Source organism: Colossoma macropomum, unplaced genomic scaffold (assembly GCF_904425465.1).
Source record: "Colossoma macropomum unplaced genomic scaffold, Colossoma_macropomum, whole genome shotgun sequence".
Classification (NCBI taxonomy): Eukaryota; Metazoa; Chordata; class Actinopteri; order Characiformes; family Serrasalmidae; genus Colossoma; species Colossoma macropomum.
In genome coordinates this window covers 3,528,462-3,547,382 of record NW_023494796.1, presented here as the reverse complement: position 1 = coordinate 3,547,382, position 18,921 = coordinate 3,528,462, and the positions used below count along the sequence as shown (strand labels likewise).

The 18,921-nt window shown below is 41.5% G+C and overlaps 1 protein-coding gene across 3 annotated transcripts in view; it reads right to left on the bottom strand.

Annotated features, from left to right (window-relative positions):
- fat1a (FAT atypical cadherin 1a) overlaps window positions 1-249 on the bottom strand; it is a 146,855-nt gene extending 146,606 nt beyond the window's left edge. For all 3 annotated transcript variants that reach the window (XM_036583633.1, XM_036583631.1, XM_036583632.1), the window contains exon 1: window positions 108-249. The gene's annotated coding sequence lies outside the window, so the exon portion shown is untranslated. The remainder of the gene's footprint in view (window positions 1-107) is intronic.
- Between the last annotated feature and the right edge of the window lie 18,672 nt (window positions 250-18,921).

Here is an 18,921-nt window from a genome sequence, read left to right as displayed (position 1 = left end):
AAGCTCGCGCTTCAGAAGTTTTACTCCCTTTCAGTAAATCTGTAACTCTAAACGAGTCTTAGTTGGTCTTAAAACACGTAAAATACGAACAAACCGCGCGTCCGTACCTTTTTCCAGTTCTATCGTCCCTCGCTCGGTGGTTTTTCCTGTAGTTTATAAGTTCCACATTTCTGCATCGTACCTTTCTGCTGCTCTCCGCGCGGACACTAAACCAACTCACGCGCAGTTCGCCTCTCAGCGCGAGCCTCCCCCCCCCACGTCTCTCTCTCTCTCTCTCTCTCATAATATTACTCCGCTTCTTCTCCGGATCTACTTCCCGCTGGTATGAGAGCGAGTCAGCGAGCCGCGCAGCGCGGAGGGATTTTTAGGTGACTGTTTGAACTCGACAGGAGAGATAAAGCGAAAAAGGAAAGACAAGCGAGTGATTTGTGAATTAAACTAGTCTATTAGATATTAAAATAGGCTACTAGAGTCGAAAACACGACCACAAAGCAGAATCGGAGCAGGAAAAGTATGAAAATCCACTCATTTAAGCCACACAAGAAGTTAATATTTACTGTGTGTGGAAGACAGGGCTGCGCTCAAACTTCAAAAGCCGCATACGGGCACTAAACCCGTTAACTACTAACGGTGGTGTACTCCTTTCGCTAATATTCAGCGTGTTAGTGTTAGTATGCGGTTTTGAAGGTAGCCCAGTAGATGATGGAGATGAATGGTGAAGACGGGCTGAGCAGTGAGAGCTGGAGTGCGTCAGCGCGCAGGTAGGGGGCGCTAAGGCTGCAGCTCTAACAGATGGAATACATTCACAAGCACGGTGTGGAGTAGAGAGAGAAGCACTCCATGGCAAGGGATAGAAAGCACAGCAGGGAACCAGGAGGATGATTATCCCTCACTACTACTACTATCACTAATAATAATGCCAACAATAATAATAATAACACTATTAATAATAATAGCAGTAATTTTTTTTTGCTGAAATGTCATGTTATTATTACTATGATTAAGAATAATAATAGCCTATTATTAGGCAGTAGTAGTGGTACTAATAGTAGTGTTATTAGCAGTAGTACCATTTTATTAATGATGATGATGATGATGCTTCTTATTATTATTACAATTATTATTATTGCAGTAGTAGTAATGAGCGTATTATATTGCACATCATGCAAAATATTTGAATGCATTTTATTACTATTTATTATTTATTATATTTTTATTCTATAACAACAACAATGCCAATAACAGCAATAATAATTATAATAATTATTATTAATATTATTAGTAGTAGTGGTACAGTTATTAACAGTGTAGTACCAGTAAACATCAGTGTCATTATGATTATTATGATAATTATTATTATTATTGTTATTATTATTATTGTCATGTCTTCCTCTTGGTGTTGACTTTGCCATTCATTATCTTTCCCTTATGCGCGCGCTCTCTACTCACCACACGCACGGCGGTCCGCGCGCCGCTTCAAACTTCCGCTCAGATGAATCCCGCGCTCATCCCTCCGCTCGAGCAGCCGGTGGGAAACAAAGAGTGACGGAGCCTCACGGAGTCCGAGCGCGCGGCGTGGGGATCGCAGTCTCACCGTTCATCATTCACCGTCTCGCATATCTGCTGCGGTCCCTTGCGCCTCCGTCTGCGCTGCGCGAGCCTCACTTTCAGTGGAGGAGTGTGGGAAAAAAACACTCTCACACAAAAAAGGGGGGTCCTGACGTCACCGCTCCTTCTCCATCCCTCACTCAGTGCTCGGAAGTTGAGGTGTCATTGCTTGAGTGCGTGCACTCACCATACCACGCCAGCGACCCCAGGGTGCTGGCATTTGGTGGTGGTGGGGGGAGGGGGAGTGAGGGGCGCATGTGGTAGGGACCTCTACAATCTCTACAAAGAGGTTGCAAATTGTGTCTATGAAAATTTTCAGGGAGTAAAATAATAATTAATGTGTAATGTGTTTGTAATACCTGTAAGTTCAAATTTGGTGGCTTTTTGTTTGGTAACCCAGTAACAACTCAGTGATGTGAAATTCTATGGGAACAAATGTTCAAGCATAGAGTTGAACTTCTAAACAAGTTGACTGAAATATATTAAGCAATGTTTATGATGTTTAATGGCAGGACCACAAACTCAAAACAAAGTAGTTATACAAACTTAATACAAACAATTGCAAGAACAGTGGTGTGTGCATGTGTGTGATTGAAGATTGAGTGTGCAATTCAGACCGCACAGCAGTTGTAACCATGGTAACCTAAAATAACCCCATGGGGGCAGGCTTTTTTCATTTACTATTTAAGCTTTTATTTTCTGGCAGGAGTTGCATATTGAATTGATGTAAGATATTGGATTACAGTGGTTATTCATTCAACTGGGAGTGATAATGGTCACCTTGACAAAGCTGAATTAGTTTCTTCTTCACCTGCTTGTAATTTTAATTTTCCTTTCCACCTTAAATAATGCAGCATTCAGCTGATTTGCTAAGTAGAGATTCATTTGCATAAGGAATGGCATGGTCCCTATTAAAGGTATCCATTTGCATGAAGCTTGCAGCCCGAACCGGACCCATGCCCTTGACTTTAAGGCCTGATACAACAAGGCCTGACTGGTACTGCTAAATCTGAAGCCTGAACACAACTCAAACCCGCTCGCACTAACAGTAGCCACGTTTACATACAGCCTAATAATTTGTTAATAATCTGACCAATAGCTCAATAGGAATAGAATACGTCCATGTAAACACCTCAATCGGAATAGACTTGTCCGATTGAGGCCATTCAGAATACAATTTCTATCCGATTGAACGAGGTGGGTAAACCTGTAAATAATCCGTTAAATAGAAAAATAATATCCGTTTAAACGCCTGTATCTGATTACATTCCCTATCAGAAAGTTTAAGTACGTTCTGATCATGTTCGTCACGTCATAGTGAAAGTTTATACCGTTCAACATGGCGGAGCAGAAACTGGTCTGCAGAGGAGATGAAGTTTATACTCTGGTCTTTAAAAGACGGCGGTGGGACGGACGTCCAGCTTATGTGTCTCAGAACACGACGTCTTCCTCTCAAGCGCTGCTCACTGCTGCTCATCTCACTCTGACTGGACTCACATGATGTGTGTTGTCATGGTAACGTCTACACTAAGCGGTTCTCTATGGATGCATGTAATTGTGGATCGGATTACTTGTAGTGAGCATGTAAACAGAGATTTTTCATCAGATTGTTGAGTAGAGTGAGAATATAAACAGTCTTAATCTATAATCAGAACGTATTCAATCGAATTGGCAAAAAACTTTGCATGTAAACTGATGGATTTCTGCAGACATAGTTTTACAGTGCAAGTGCTTGAGTTGATTGACAGAAAATGGCTGGGATAAACTAATATTTTACACACCTGTGATATACTTTCAAAGTATTGTTGTACACATAGACTACACTCCTAGTGCACAAGAGCCAAAATGTGTGAGAGCATAATGCTTCATATAACAAGGACACAGTGTCATTGATGTAAAGCACCGCTCTTATGAAGCGCAAGGTCTGAGTGATAAGGGCACCCCCTGCTGGTCAATCTCCAGCCTGCTAAATGTGAGTGAGTGAATTGTGAATTACACTCCAGGTCCATGAGGTGCTTCAAATGTACTATAAACACTGTTAAAATTTCAAAATGAACTATTCAATCCCCAGCTATGCATATATATATATATATATATACACTTTCTTAGCCTGAAGCAGTTTAGCTCTGTCTCTGGAGAGATGTGGCAACAATATCGGGCAGCCAATCAGAACGATTTACATACGTAATTTACATTTTGAACACCCCCAGTCAAATGACCTTTTTTATTATTTAAGTGAGACATTTTCTACAGAGAACACACATAAGTATAGCGTTTTTGTACTTTTGTAGTGCACAATTACTATATATTTGCTGAATTTAAAATATTGGAAAAAATCTAACTTCTGCATAGGCCACATTTTATGTTGTAGTTTTTCCATTATGTTTATAATCCGCAAGTAAATAGTAATTGTGTATTAAAATGTGTGGATGTGTGTTCTCTGTAGAGGATAGTAACTTATTTGTTAACTTATTTTCACTTAGAAAATTAACAACAATGTGTCATTTGACCATGGCCGTCCAAACCTTTGCTTATGACATATGCATATGTATATCAGTGTGAAAGACAGAGTGACAAAAACAGCCTGTTTAATTCTAAAGGATGAGGACTGTTTTGGTAATATGTGAAAAAACTAAATAGAAGGATTTGGACCTTTTAGAAATAAACTGAATTTTCGTTGGGCTACCTGAGTTGTGTAGACCCTGTTTTCTGTCCAAAAGCTTTGAAATCTGAGCAGCAGTTTTGGAAAAACATGCAAACACTTGAAATATCATTTGACAACCATATGACAAACCTCAGCAGCTTGTGTTTGTGCTGAATGTCTAGAGAACTCAAGGCACCGAGGAGGAGCTGAAATGCAACATGATTCTTATTGAGTTAGCTTTCATTAAAAGCACATTTGCCAAAGGGCCTGCCTAAATGAGAGGCACCAGATCTTTTACTGGGGGAGGGGGTGTTCCTCCCCATTCCCTCAGTCCAGCACATGGACATTCAAGTCTCGTGCATGGAAACCTCCCCCAATGCTTTTCTACACACACACATATGCATGTACACACCAACCCCCCCCACGGACTGTCCATAAAGGTTTAATTGGATTCCGGTCAGGTGATATAGGGATAGCGCCGGTGCTTTTGATCTTGGCAGTGTCCAGACATTCCACTGTTGGCCCAGGGCTTTGGGAGCAATGGCTTTGAGAAATAACCACACAGGGAGGAGGTGCATGCACTGATAAAATCTCCAGCCTGGTACAGTCATAGTACACACCAATAATCCAACTGATATTTTTATCTTTTTATCTGTGCTTCTCCTTTGGCTTCAGTTGTCAGAGTATTATTTTTTTTCTCATCGCAAGTTAACAATTTCCTCCACTTTCTTTTCCCTGATCCAGTAGCCAGAATAGATATCGGGATGATACCAGCTGAAAATCAGATCAGAAACCAATGGAAACAGGAGATCATGAGTTTGATCCCTGGTGATGCTACAGCCATCCATAGCTGGGAATCCAAAAGAGCACAATTGGCCTCACTCTCTGGGTGAGTGACATAACAGGTCTGGCAGTTGGCGCTGTCCTCCGAGCACGTTCGGCTGTCCAACAACGTGGTGTCATGACTAAATTTGGAAAAAAATGGGGGGAAAAAATCAAAAAAAAAGAAACCGATGAAAAATGAATGAATTCTATATGATTATGTAACCTTTATCCTTTATCTTAATGCCATGTAAAGTAGCTTGTATGATTACAGTAGCTGCATGTAGTCTAACGTTAACATACAAGCAATGGATCGGATGTTGGAAGAAACAAAACAAATCTGGTCTGATTCTGTAACAAACGTAGTCTTAAGTATCACAGAATTCCATGTGCAACTTCACATAAGTAGTTTGTGATAACAGTAGCCTGCAAATCTAATGTTAATAATAATGGGACAGATATCAAAAAAGGCTTAATTTAATCAGATTCTGTAAGAAATCTAGCATGAAGTATCTCACAATAGCTTGCTCAATGTAGTGGAAAGCAAGTGGGGCAGTTATGTCAACAGACTACAAACTGTAGTCTGATGTCAGCATAAGAGCAATGGATCATATTTTGTAAACAAAGGAAAAATTAAATAGATATGATCTTGTAACAAATCGAAAATGTCTCAGAATTGCTTGCACGATGTAAGGTAAAGTAAGTAAAGTAGTTTACATGATAATAACAGTAGCCACTTGTAGGCTGAATAATAATGGATCAGACAAAAATTCTTTTGGATGAATCTAATCCAGTTCTGTAACAAATATAGTCTGAGATATCACAGAGTTCCTTTCACAACATTACATAAAGCAAGTAAAGCAGGTCAAGTGATAATAGCAGCCACATGTGGTCTAAGAACAATGCATCAGATATCATAGGAGGAAAGAACAAATCCCATCCGATTCTGTAACAAATCTAGACTGAAATATCACTGAAATGCTTTGTTGTCAAACATAAAATATAAAGTAGCTTACATGATGACAGTAGCCACACTTAGTTTAGCCCCAGGGTCGGCAACAAGCAGCTCTGGAGCTGCATGCGGCTCTTTTACTGCCCTGTTGTGGCTCCACAGCAGAATTAGATTTGTAGGTAAAAATAAAATAATCCTCTTTTACAGTAAAATAAAGCTCTGCTGATCGTTCAACACAGTTTAACAATAAATGGTCTTTAACACTGGAGTTAATGTAGAACTGCTAATTCACCCTTTAACCCTGAAGGTTGGCGCGGAGACTGCTGGTCACCATAGCAACGCAGACAACAGCCAGGCAGTCTCACCTAGCTAGTTGCTAATGAAAAGGCAAAGACAAAGATTAAAGCTAAACATCAATAATTTGGAGTCGAATAGAGTTATTTGTATTTATAACGACTCCAGCTGGTTTCCTGATATGTTTAATCTGCAACGAAAAACACTAAAACACTAAAAAGTCACAAAGCTGAAGTCAGTTTCTTATTCGCCAATCTTGTTCTGATCTTGTTCTGATTTTCACGTTCTACCTTAAATGCTGCAACAGTTGGTGGATTGGATATCAGAGAGAAAAAAAGGAATAAATCTAAATCCAATCACATTCTGTTACAAATCTAGTGTGAAATAATGCAATAAAAGTGTTTTTAAAAATACATTATTTTGTTATTTCTTCCTGTAGGGCAGTAAAGCACTCTCCAATTAAAATAAATGGAATTTAGTGGAAAGGAATTTTTTGGCATTGTACAATTGCAGTGTAATTACAAAGTTTGTGCATAGTACCTTTAGGCCATCCTAAGTGCTTCAATTAAAAATGACTCATTTTAAAGCGTATTAGAAAAGAAAAACAGTAACAGCTGGTACTCAAGACTTCACTGTTGGTATCGGTATTGGAAAATAAAAGGCAGTATCTACCTTCTACATAGATTTCCTTGGTTGCCTGCAACCCCCCAGCAGCTGTGCTTTGTTGAAATACAACAGCAGTTAGTGAAGGAGCCAGTTTGAATTTTGTATCCCTCTTTTTCTCTGGAGAAATGACTCTCAGCAGGCCTTCGTTTTTTCCCTATTCAACTTGGCTCCCCCCGATGACCCTGCACACTTAATTAAACCGCTAATGATTAGTGAAGTGGTTCTCGTTCTCGGTCCCTGGGGACACCTCTGCATTTCATGGGGTCGAATTCTCCCTGCTCTAGCACACCTGACTCGCATCGGCTCATTATTGAGCCCTCCACCAGTTCAGTCAGCTGTGTTGGAGCAGCGGTTTAGCACGGTTGAAATTTTGCCAATTCATTCTGTAGCAAAGCAGGTCGAATCTGATTGTTCTGCTCATTCTAGCAACCGTCATTACAATCACAGGTAACGGTAACGTCACATCGATATAGTACTGAACAAAAGCTCGTGGCAACTCGTGACAAATTGAATACTGTCCAACATAAAAAATAGCTTAAAGTGACTCTCAGCTTTAATTTCAGAGTATTTTCATCCAAATCGGGTGAATGGTGTAGGAATTACTGCCATTTTAATACTTAGAACCCCCCTCCCCCACCCCTACAGCCCTCCCACAGCCACAATCCCCCACCCCCACATACACTTATACCCCTCATCCCCACTCCCACACCTTTACCCCCCACCCCTACTTTTTTAGGGGGCTCAAAAGTCAGTCGACAAATTAACAAGCATAAATAAAATTGTCATTTTTAATACTTGTCTGCCTGAAGTCTGGAACCCATAGATATCACTAGGCGCTGTTTTTTCTCGCTGTTGATGCTCTGCCAGGCATTTAATGTCGCCTGCTTGTTCTTGGGGCATTTTACCTCCAGTTTTGTCTTCAGTAAGCGAAATGCATGCTTGATTGGATTGGCTGTTGCAGCACATTCCTTTTTTTGCCTTAAAAAGTCTTGGATAGCTGTCTGTCTGCACTGTGAAGTGCTGTCCAGTGAGTTTCGAAGCATTTGGCTCAATGTGAGTAGATAATATAGACTATACACTTCAGAATTCCTCCTGCTGCTTTTGTCAGGAGTCACAACATCAATAAATACAAGGCAACCAGTTCCACTGGCAGCCATACATTCCCATGCCCTAACACTACCTCCACCATGCTTTATAGATGAGGTGGTGTGCTTTGGATCATGAGCAGTTCCTTTCTCCATACTCTTCTCATCATTCTGGTACAAGTTGATCTTTGTCCATTCTGACCATAAGATGTTGTTCCAGAGCCGTACTGCCTTTTTTAGATGTGTAGCACAGCATGCGCTACCCCGGGTAATAAGCAAAAACAAAACCAAACCAAACAAAACCTACGCTGGCCACTTCTCAGTGGCTTCACCCTAGACTTTTCAGTCCTTTTCAAACGAATCTTTTCAGATCTTCACTGTCTCCGCTGCTGCTTGTCCCGCTCTCTGTCTCTTGCTCTGTTCCCTCTCTGCTCTTTTGGCACTTGAGCCGAGAGGGAACAAGAGCTTGTTGTTCCGCCTCCTCGTCACCATCCCTGTGCCGCAGCTTGTCCGCCTGGATCGAACGTGAGGTGGAGTGGAGCGCCCTCGCTGTGGAACAGATGTTTTGGCCAATTCTAATCTGGTCTTCATATTTACATTAATGACATTTGGCAGATGCCCTGCGATGGACTGGCGACCTGTCCAGGGTGTATCCTGCCTTCCGCCCAATGACAGCTGGGATAGGCTCCAGCACCCCACCGCGACCCAGAAGGATAAGTGGTTTAGATGATGGATGGATGGATGGATGGACATTTGGCAGATGCTCTTATTCAGAGTGACTTACAATTTGATGATTTTACACAGGTAGGCGAAGGCAGAGTTATGAGTCTTGCCCAAAGACTCTTATTGGTATTGTGCTTGTCCAGGCAGGGGATTGAACCTCAGTCTACAGTGTAGAAGGCAGAGATGCTACCCATATACACCATTTTTGTTATGTAGTGGGTTCAAGTTCAGATGTTACTAAAAAAGTTTGTGAATTTTGCTGCTGGAACATTTATAATAATAGAAGTGCTTTATGTAATTACATGGTTTCATACAACAACATAATTTCTTTGTTAAAGTTGATATAAAAAATAGCTTTTAGGTATTTTGAAGATTTTACAGATTGTGGCACTGCGTTTAAACATTCAAAATCATTCAAACATTTTTGCTCAAAATCCCTTATATGGAACCTGCATACTGGTGGATAATGTTTGTGTAGGTATGACCTTGCCTTGCAAAAAGACCTTGACTAGGCTGGAGTTTTTTTTGCAATGGCCACTTACTGAGTGGCTGTAGAGAGACAGATACCGAGGAAAAATCTGAAATATCTGATCTGGAAATCTCTCCTTTAAGGAGACTCTGTTAGCACAGCCTGGAAATGCTTTTAATAAACACATTCATCTTCAGTCACACATCCAGGCAATTTAATACTTTCTCTGGCACTTTTGTTAGAAACATCTACCTTGTGTTTCCACTCACTGGCCACTTTATTAGAAACACCTGCCTTGTACTTCCACTCAGTGTCCATTTTATTAGAAACACCTACCTTGTACTTCCACACAGTGGCCACTTTATTTGAAACACCTGCCTTGTATTTCCACTCACTGGCCATTATGTATCATTCTCAGCACTACAGTAACACTGATGTGGTGGTGGTGTGTTAGTGTGTGTTGTGCTGATCTGAGTGGATCAGACACAGCAGTGCTGCTGGAGTTTTTAAACACCTCAGTGTCACTGCTGGACTGAGAATAGTCCACCAACCAAAAACATCCAGCTAACAGCGTTAGCGCACAGTGTTTAAAAACACCAGCAGCACTGCTGTGTCTGATCCACTCATACCAGCACAACACACACTAACACACCACCACCACGTCAGTGTTACTGCAGTGCTGAGAATGACCCACCACCCAAATTGTACCTGCTCTGTGAGGGTCCATGGGGGTCCTGACCACTGAAGAACAGGGTAAAAGGGGGCTAACAAAGTATCAGAGAAACAGATGGACTACAGTCTGTAATTGTAGAACTACAAAGTGCACCTATATAGTAAGTGGAGCTGATAAAATGGACAATGAGCGTAGAAACAAGGAGGTGGTCATAATGTTATGCCTGATCAGTGTATGTTGCCAAAAATGGAGAAGGCAAGTGTTGTTATTAAGGAAGGCAGGTCAGGCTGAGGCAGCCTAAGTGCAGAAATGGCGTCGTCTCTGGAGTGGGCTTGGAGATTATCTTCACAAAGCCTGCAAGAGGAAACGCTCAGCGTAATGACTGCTTTATACCACTGTGGAGATACACTTCGCTTGGCATTGATACACTCCTGAAAGAGTGTGGTTCATATGACCAGGATGCTCTATACAGGCTTTTGTCTTAATGTCCACACACAGGATTCCCAATTTAGCATGAAGCAGTTAAGTACGTATTATTCAGCCATGTTGGTCAAGCCAGTAAACTAAAATGCAGGCTTAGATGATTAGTTCTATCATTAAATATGCATTACTGCACAATTTACATCACAGGAAGCTTGTTAGCTTTCTTGCTGATGATAGTAAAGCAGGCTAGCCAAGTGAATGGGTAATACACAGTAGCCACATTTACATGAAGCCTAATAATCCGTTAATAATCCGACTAATAACTCAATCGGAATAGAATACGTCCACGTAAACACTCGGAATATAATTTCTATCTGCTTGAATGAGGTGGGTAATCCTGCAAATAATCTGTTTAATAGAAGAATAATATCTGTGTAAACGCCTGTATCTGATTACATTCCCTATCAGAAAGTTTAAGTCTGTTCTGATCATGTGCGTCACGTCATAGTGAAAGTTTATACCATTCAACATGGCGGAGCAGAAACTGGTCTTCTTCCCATATTGCATCTTGGTACCATCACTTCCCCAGGTAAATGGTGCACAACCCAGCCGTCCACATGATGGAAAAGAAAGCGGGACTTACCAAACCAGGCAACTTTGTTCCATTGCTCAGAGATCGATTTCCAATGCCCCATGCCCATTGTAGGCACCTTCGACAGTGGACAAGGGTTGTCGGGGCACTCTGACTGGTCTGTGGATAAGCAGCTGCATATACAGCAGGATGCAATGCACTGTGTGTTGTGACACATTCCTCCCTTAACCATCCTCAAAAGTTTCTGTGATTTGTGCCACAGTAGCCCTTCTGTCATTTCAGACCAGATGGGATAGGCTTCGTGAGCCTTGAGTGCCCAATACCCTGTCGCTGGTTCATGGTTTGTCCCTCCTCTGACCACTGTCAATAGGTACTCACTACAGATATGCCCTGACTGAGGTCTGCATGGATGAAAGACATACATTCATTTTTTACTTGTACTCCCATTTGCCATTTTTATTTAGATTTTTATTGGGCTCAACCGACGCAACTATGGAGGTCTGCATATGTTGCACCAGTTGTGTTGTGGTTGTAGTCAGTGGTGCCTTCAAAGCCCATGTGTGCTTAACGGTGTGTCATGAAAAGCTGGGCATGTGAGCTAACGTCTACCGTTTACACAAATTCCTCAACTCCACCAGTCCGCTAGTAAAAAGCACAGTTGTGTTAGCCCTCCTGATTTTAATCTAGCAGAGGAAACGAAAGAGATGAGGGGGGAGAGGGAGTGAGAGAGAGAGAGAGATCGGGGGTGGGGGGGGTTGAAGCGAGATGAAATGAGACAGACAGAGAATGGGGAATAAACATATGGGAAGTAATTGGCAATTAACTCAGAATGATGGGGTGCATCACGCTGCGTTGCTCTATATTTGTTTACCTTGATGTTTTGAGTGACAAAACATCAGATATGCAGGTGTTGGAACGTTCTTGCTATTATACGAACGAGAGAGAGGCAGAGAGAGAGAGAACATCTGGCCCTTTGAAGACCTTCTCGTGAATGAGCAGAATTTTAACGATCAAATTCCAACAGTCGAGAGATCCAGTAACAGAGATGGTGATACAGTGGAACAGACAGACCAATGGACAGACTTGAACAGAAAGAGGTCAATTAGGCCACAGACATTTGTTTTTTACATTTGTAACTGTTGATTACACAATGTATAGTTTTGCAATGGTGAAAAAGATTATTGAGATACTGATACAAAACCGATAGCACGTGTCTGACTACAAAGGAGAGCTGTAATCTGGCCTGAAATACTACAATACAGCCCAAAAACAGCACCGCATTTTGAGTTTGACCTGACCTGACCGGACCCACAGTGCCACATGTTGTGCCTGACCTGACTCAAAGTGTCAAAATTGACCCACGTTTTGAGTCCGACCTGACCCATAGTGCCATATTTTTTAATCTGACCCAACTGGACCCACAGCACTACGTTTTGAGTCTGACCCAACCCAGCCAACCCACAGCACCACGTTTTGAATCCAGCTCAACTGGATCCTCAGCACCAGCACAAAGTAGGGCTTTAACTGGGCCTAAAAAATTAGTCATAGTACCAGGGTTTGTGTCAACCTGGCCCGACCTGACCAGACTTACATACCTGAGCGGACTGGACCCACTGCACAATGTTTTGAGTCCAACCAGATCTAACTGAACCTGAACCACAGCAACACATTTTGAGTCCAACTCAAACTAGACCCACAGCACGATGTTTTGAGTCTGACCTAACCCAACCCGACCATCATGTTTTGAGCTTGCCTCAACCTGACCTCACCAGACACACAGCACCATGTTTTGAGTCTGCCTCAACCTGACCTCACCGGACACACATCTTCATGTTTTGAGCCTGCCTCAAGCTGACCAGACCGGACTGAACCCACAGCACCATGTTTTGCGATCAGTCCGACCCGACCTGACTGGACCCAGCACCACTTTTTGTGCCCGACCCAACCCCCAACGCCAAGTTTTAAGTGCAAAACTGACCTGAGCCTGGCCCATCATCATACAAAGTGCAGAACAAAACCTAATATTTGTAATAATAGCACCAATTACTGTGTAGCAACAACAATTACTGGATTACTGACAAATACGGCAAAAAATAAAACAAAATACCATCATAAAATAATCAGTTCAAATTCTGCTCATTTATTCATAATGTGATGTTTTTGAACAGCTACATCCCATCATCATGAATAAAATCAGATATTTCGAAACCCCAGTTTGATCAGGGGTCCATAACTCTGGTCCCAGAGGCCCAGTTTAGTGAATTACCTGCTCAAATACACCCGATTACACTCATCGTTAATTGCCAGGTTTAGTGGATGAGTTTGAGTAGGGAAACCACCAAGCTGTGCTGGACACCGGCCCTCCAGGACCAGAGCTGTGTAGCAACAATAACAGCCATCATTAATGGATAATTAATATAAATGAATGTCCAAAATTAAGTTTAAATTCTTAGAGAGAATCTGAAAGCGAAAACTGAACCTGACCCTGGCGCATATACGGGAAATGATGTCTGATCCCGATGCGAGCGGTCAGGTCTCATCAGGTTCAGACAAATATTTCAGGTTCTTCTATAAAACACTTGAATGCGAAACATTGCGGACGTGAAATAGGACCACCTCACTAATGTGTAGGCAGTATTAATGCTGAGAGAGTGACCGCCTGCAGAGCTGCCTGTTTTGTATTGCATTAGTGTGCGGCCAGGATTAGGATTAGAGACAATGGGTCAGTGTAGGGGTCAGATACACCCACGCACACTGCTAATCTACAGCAAGGTTTCACTTCATCTCTGCTTTTTCATCTGCTGTCAGTGTATTTACATTTTAGGATGGATCTAAAATACTTCTGCTTTTTGTTGACATTTTTAAATTTACAGGAACATTTACAGCGTTTTTCAACCCAATACCTAATGTAAGGTTAATGACCTGAAGACCTGAAAACCTACTGACTTTAAATTCACTTATAATAGAAGTCAGTGGGCATTTGCTAAAAAATATTTTGCTCAGTGCTTTAAATTTAAATCTGTAATTAGGTTAAATTGAAATTTCCTTTTTATAAGTGACCAAATGTATATTATTTATCATTTAAAGATGCCATTTTGTTCCCTGAATAATTAAAATTAACATTAAGAAACTTTAATGTGTAGTTTGTCATTATAACATTGACATCTGTTGGTGAGAATTGCTTTCTAAAATGTGTTTTTCTGTTGTAAACGTTTCTCAGTTTCTTTTCAAAACAAATGTTTACACAGTGTAAAAGACAACTGGCATTTTTAAAACGTGTAAAATAAATAAAAATTGGAAAAAAATAGGCTACAATATATAAATTATCAAAGAATATATGAAATGTGAGAGGTGATTCCTTTTTAGGTGATCTCACCCATAATGCATATACTGAGTGATACAGTATGATTCCACAGCTGCTACCTATTTATTTCCCATTTTGAGTTCTCACATCTCACATAATCACACAACAGTATACTAATTCTCTGTTGAAGGCAGCTACATTATTAGTGTTATGATCCAGTGAAGCTGAATTAATATTGTGTCATGTACAGTTGTAAAGCTGAAAGCCCTTTAGGCCTCGTCTGTTTTTGTTGAGGAAAGATGAACAATAATAGGCTCTGAACCTGTTTCTGAGGTTGTTTAGACACAGACTCATATTATTCCTGATAGCATCTGCATGCCAAGGCTAACCACACATACCTGAGTGTCAGTTAATCTCACTTGAGGCTTCAGTTCAGTCTCTAATCCACACTCACTGGCCACTTTTTAGAAACACCCATCTTGCACTTCCACTCAGTGGCCGCTTTATTAGAAATGGCTACCTTGTGTTTTCAGTCAGTGGCCACTTTATTAGAAACACCAACCTTGTACTTCCACTCACTGGCCACTTTATCAGAAACATGCATCTTGCACTTCCATTTACTGGCCACTTTATTAGAAACGCCTACCTTGTGTTTCCACTCAGTGGCCACTTTATTAGAAATGCCTACCTTGTGTTTCCACTCAGTGGCCACTTTATTAGAAATGGCTACCTTGTGTTTTCAGTCAGTGGCCACTTTATTAGAAATGCCTACCTTGTGTTTCCACTCAGTGGCCACTTTATTAGAAACACGCATCTTGCACTTCCACTCACTGGCCACTTTATTAGAAACGCCTACCTTGTGCTTCCACTCAGTGGCCACTTTATTAGAAATGCCTACCTTGTGTTTCCACTCAGTGGCCACTTTATTAGAAACACCTACCTTGCACTTCCTCTCACTGGTCACTTTTTTACTAGAAACACGTAACTCATGTTTCGACTGACTTGCCACTTTATTAGAACCTTGTACCTTGTTACCTTGTATGACTCCAAATACTGTACTATATATATATATATATCCATTTCATCATATGTGTATACATATGATGAAATGGATGCTTTTGGAGAAACTTACTCAGCTTTCCTTACAGTGGTGGTGATAGGAACCAGGGGTCACCATGGCTACAGCACAAATATCGCCATTTTATTTACTATCCAAAACCAGTGAACCTACACGAGTCTTCTGAGTTTTATATGTAATGTCGATGATGGCAAAATAGTGATAAATTTGAAAAACTAAGTTTTCTTTGGGAATATTTTGGCTCATAACAAGTTAAATAGATGGAATATTCATAACCATTTCATATAATAACTTTCTGTGAGGAAGATTTTAGAGGCATAAACCTCTTCAGACATCTGGTTCCATTTACCACCATTGTGAACAATTTTGGCTCGTTAAGAACGTAATTCACATCAAACCAATTAAAAGTGGTTCATTTTAAAGTATAGTAGCTCAAACACCAGATCAGTATCAGTATCGATTCTCAAGGCTTCAATATCGGAATCAGAGAAGCAGATCTGGTATCATACAATCTCTGCGTTTAATATCCAGAATAAGGGCTGCACTGTGTGGACTGCATTAGCAAAATTGGAGTCTGAACGTTTTTTCGAAGCTGTAAAATGCATATACACTCATACACACTTCAGCCACTCTGGATTATTGTCTTAAAAGATTACGAAGAACCAAAAGCATGAACACAAGAGCCCCAGCACTGATCCCCGAGCGCGCTCTATTGTGTGAGGAGCTGAATAGGAGAAAGTGAGGCCATGTTTCATGAGAAACATAACGTTTTTTACCTCTGGGGTGGTGTGTTTCCCTTTTGGTCGTAATCTGGCAGCGACTGTGGTGGGATTAGACACAAAAAGCAGTGTTTTTGTGTGTGGATTTGCATAGTGGGATTAGGACGGGTAGGTAATAGAGGCACATGGCTTCCATAGAGCTGTGTTAGGACCGGGATTCAATGTAGAGCAGCTCCATCTCACACACTTTCCCTACATATCAGTAGAAGCAGATGCTGCGGTGAGAATGGAGCATTTTAGTAAAGACATCTTCATCTCTCTGATGAATCAGATTCAGAAACAGGCGCCCCTGCAAGAGTAACATATTTACATATTGTTTGCAACTGACTCGCCCCAATTTACCCTTATAAACACACCGATCAGGCATAACCTCCTTCTTTCTACACTCATTGTCCATTTTTTCAGCTCCACTTACTACATAGGTGCACTTTGTAGTTCTACAGTTACAGACTGTAGTCCATCTGTTTCTCTGATACTTTGTTAGCCCCCTTTTACCCTCTTCTTCAGTGGTCAGGACCCCCAGGGACCCTCACAGAGCAAGTACTATGTGGGTGGTGGACGCTACCCACAGGATGCTGTTGGTTGGATATTTTTGGTTGGTGGACTATTCTCAGTCCAGCAGTGACAATGAGGTGTTTAAAAACTCCAGCAGTACTGCTGTGTCTGATCCACTCACACCAGCACAACACACACTAACACACCACCACCACGTCAGTGTTACTGCAGTGCTGAGAATGATCCACCGATCAGTCAGTAATCGGATTTCTCCCTTACAACCAGCCAATAAACTCACAGAAGCAGATGTAACGTAAACGTGACGTAAAACTTCATGATGCAGCTTTTTTTTTTTAAAATCGCACCACTTTACCTGAAACTATGAACATACATCATCTAGAAGATGAAGAATATTGATATCCTTCATTTCCTCATGCACGTGGTTTCAGCGTTGCTCCAAAAGTGTTTTGCTGCCGTCTTGCCGCAATGCTGCTTGCTTCATTCCAGTACCACCGTCTGTTTTCACACATGCGCAGACTGAGAAATCTGAAAGAAATCTGAGTAAGAGTTCACATGCGCTGAGAAATCTGATTACTGAGCTAAAATCCAGCCTCTTTATCAGATTTCTTAATAAGATTTCTAGACCTTACTCTGATCTAAGAAATCAGAGTGTGCTGTTTACATGACCATTTGAATAATCAGATAACTGCAGAAATCTGATAATGATTGTATTATTGATTTTACTGTCTATAAAAGGAGATGACTTAGCACGCTGTCTACTCTCCCTAGAAGTGGCTACCCAGCCGAGATAACTCCAAGGGCACAATGCAGAATGCTCAATTAACCCAAGAGCAGTGGTCACCAACCCTGGTGCTGGAGATCTGCCTTCCTAGATCTCCTAGTGTCCCATTTCATGTTTGGAGGGGAATGATTCAATCTCAACACATCCAGACTATTTAAAAGTGTGTTGTGATTGTTTTGGATTGTTAAATTCGACCAAAAGATGTGTGTTTTTTAATCACATCATATGACTTAACACAACTATGGTGTAAACAGAGAGGATATTTGGTTTAAATCCATGTTTTCCATTAAGTCTTTATGGTCCTGCACACAGACTCATGGGAAATATATATACTTGGAGATCCATATACTGTCAGCATCTTTCAGGATCCTTTACTGAGATTTTACAGGCTGTAGTTCTCCCCTGGATTAAAAATGCTTATGTTGTAGACTAACTGTAGACTAGCTGTAGACTTGTTGGTAGTGACAGCTAGCTGGCTAGCATGTTTAGTAGGTCTAGTGGATTTATTTACTGTGTTAAACCTAGGACAAAGCTTTTTTGGACCAGAGAGTCTGGATTTGAGCTCGTTTAGCTGGTCCCCAATTGGCTCAACAAGAGATCATTCATTACTGTACAGCACACATATACACATATGAGCAACCACCTGGGATACCATAGCAATAACCTAACAACACCTAAGCAACCACTTGGGATGCCATAGCAATAGCCTAGCAACACCTTAGCAACCACCTGGGATGCCATGGCAATGGCCTAGCAAAATCTTAGCAGCCACCTGAAATACCATAGCAACAGGCTAGTGACACCATAGCAACCACCAAGTATAACATAGGAATGGCCTAGCAACTCCTTAGCAACCACCATGGATATCATAGCAATGGCCTAGCAACACATTAGCAACCAACAGCTTAGCAACCACCTGGGATACCATAGCAATAACCTAGCAACACCTAAGCAACCACTTGGGATACCATAGCAATAGCCTAGCAACACCTTAGCAACAACCTGGGATACCATGGCAATGGCCTAGCAACATCTTAGCAGCCACCTGAAATACCATAGCAACAGGCTAGTGACACCATAGCAACCACCAAGTATAACATAGGAATGACCTAGCAACTCCTTAGGAAATACTTGGGATACCACAGCAATGGCCTAGCAACACATTAGCAACTACCATGGACAAACAAAGGAATGGCCTAGCAACACCTAAGCAACCACCTGGGATACCATAGTAATGGCCTACAAACACCTTAGCAACCACCTGGGATACCATAGTAATGGCCTAGCAACACCTTAGCAACCAATATGGATATCATAGCAATGGCCTAGCAACACCTTAGCAACCACCTGGGATACCATAGGAAAAGCCTAGCAACACCTTAGCAGCCACTTGGGATACCATAGCAACAGCTTAGCAACCACCTGGGATAGCATAGCAATGGCCTAGCAACACCTTAGCAACCACTTGGGATACCACAGCAATGGGCTAGCAACACATTAGCAATTACTGTG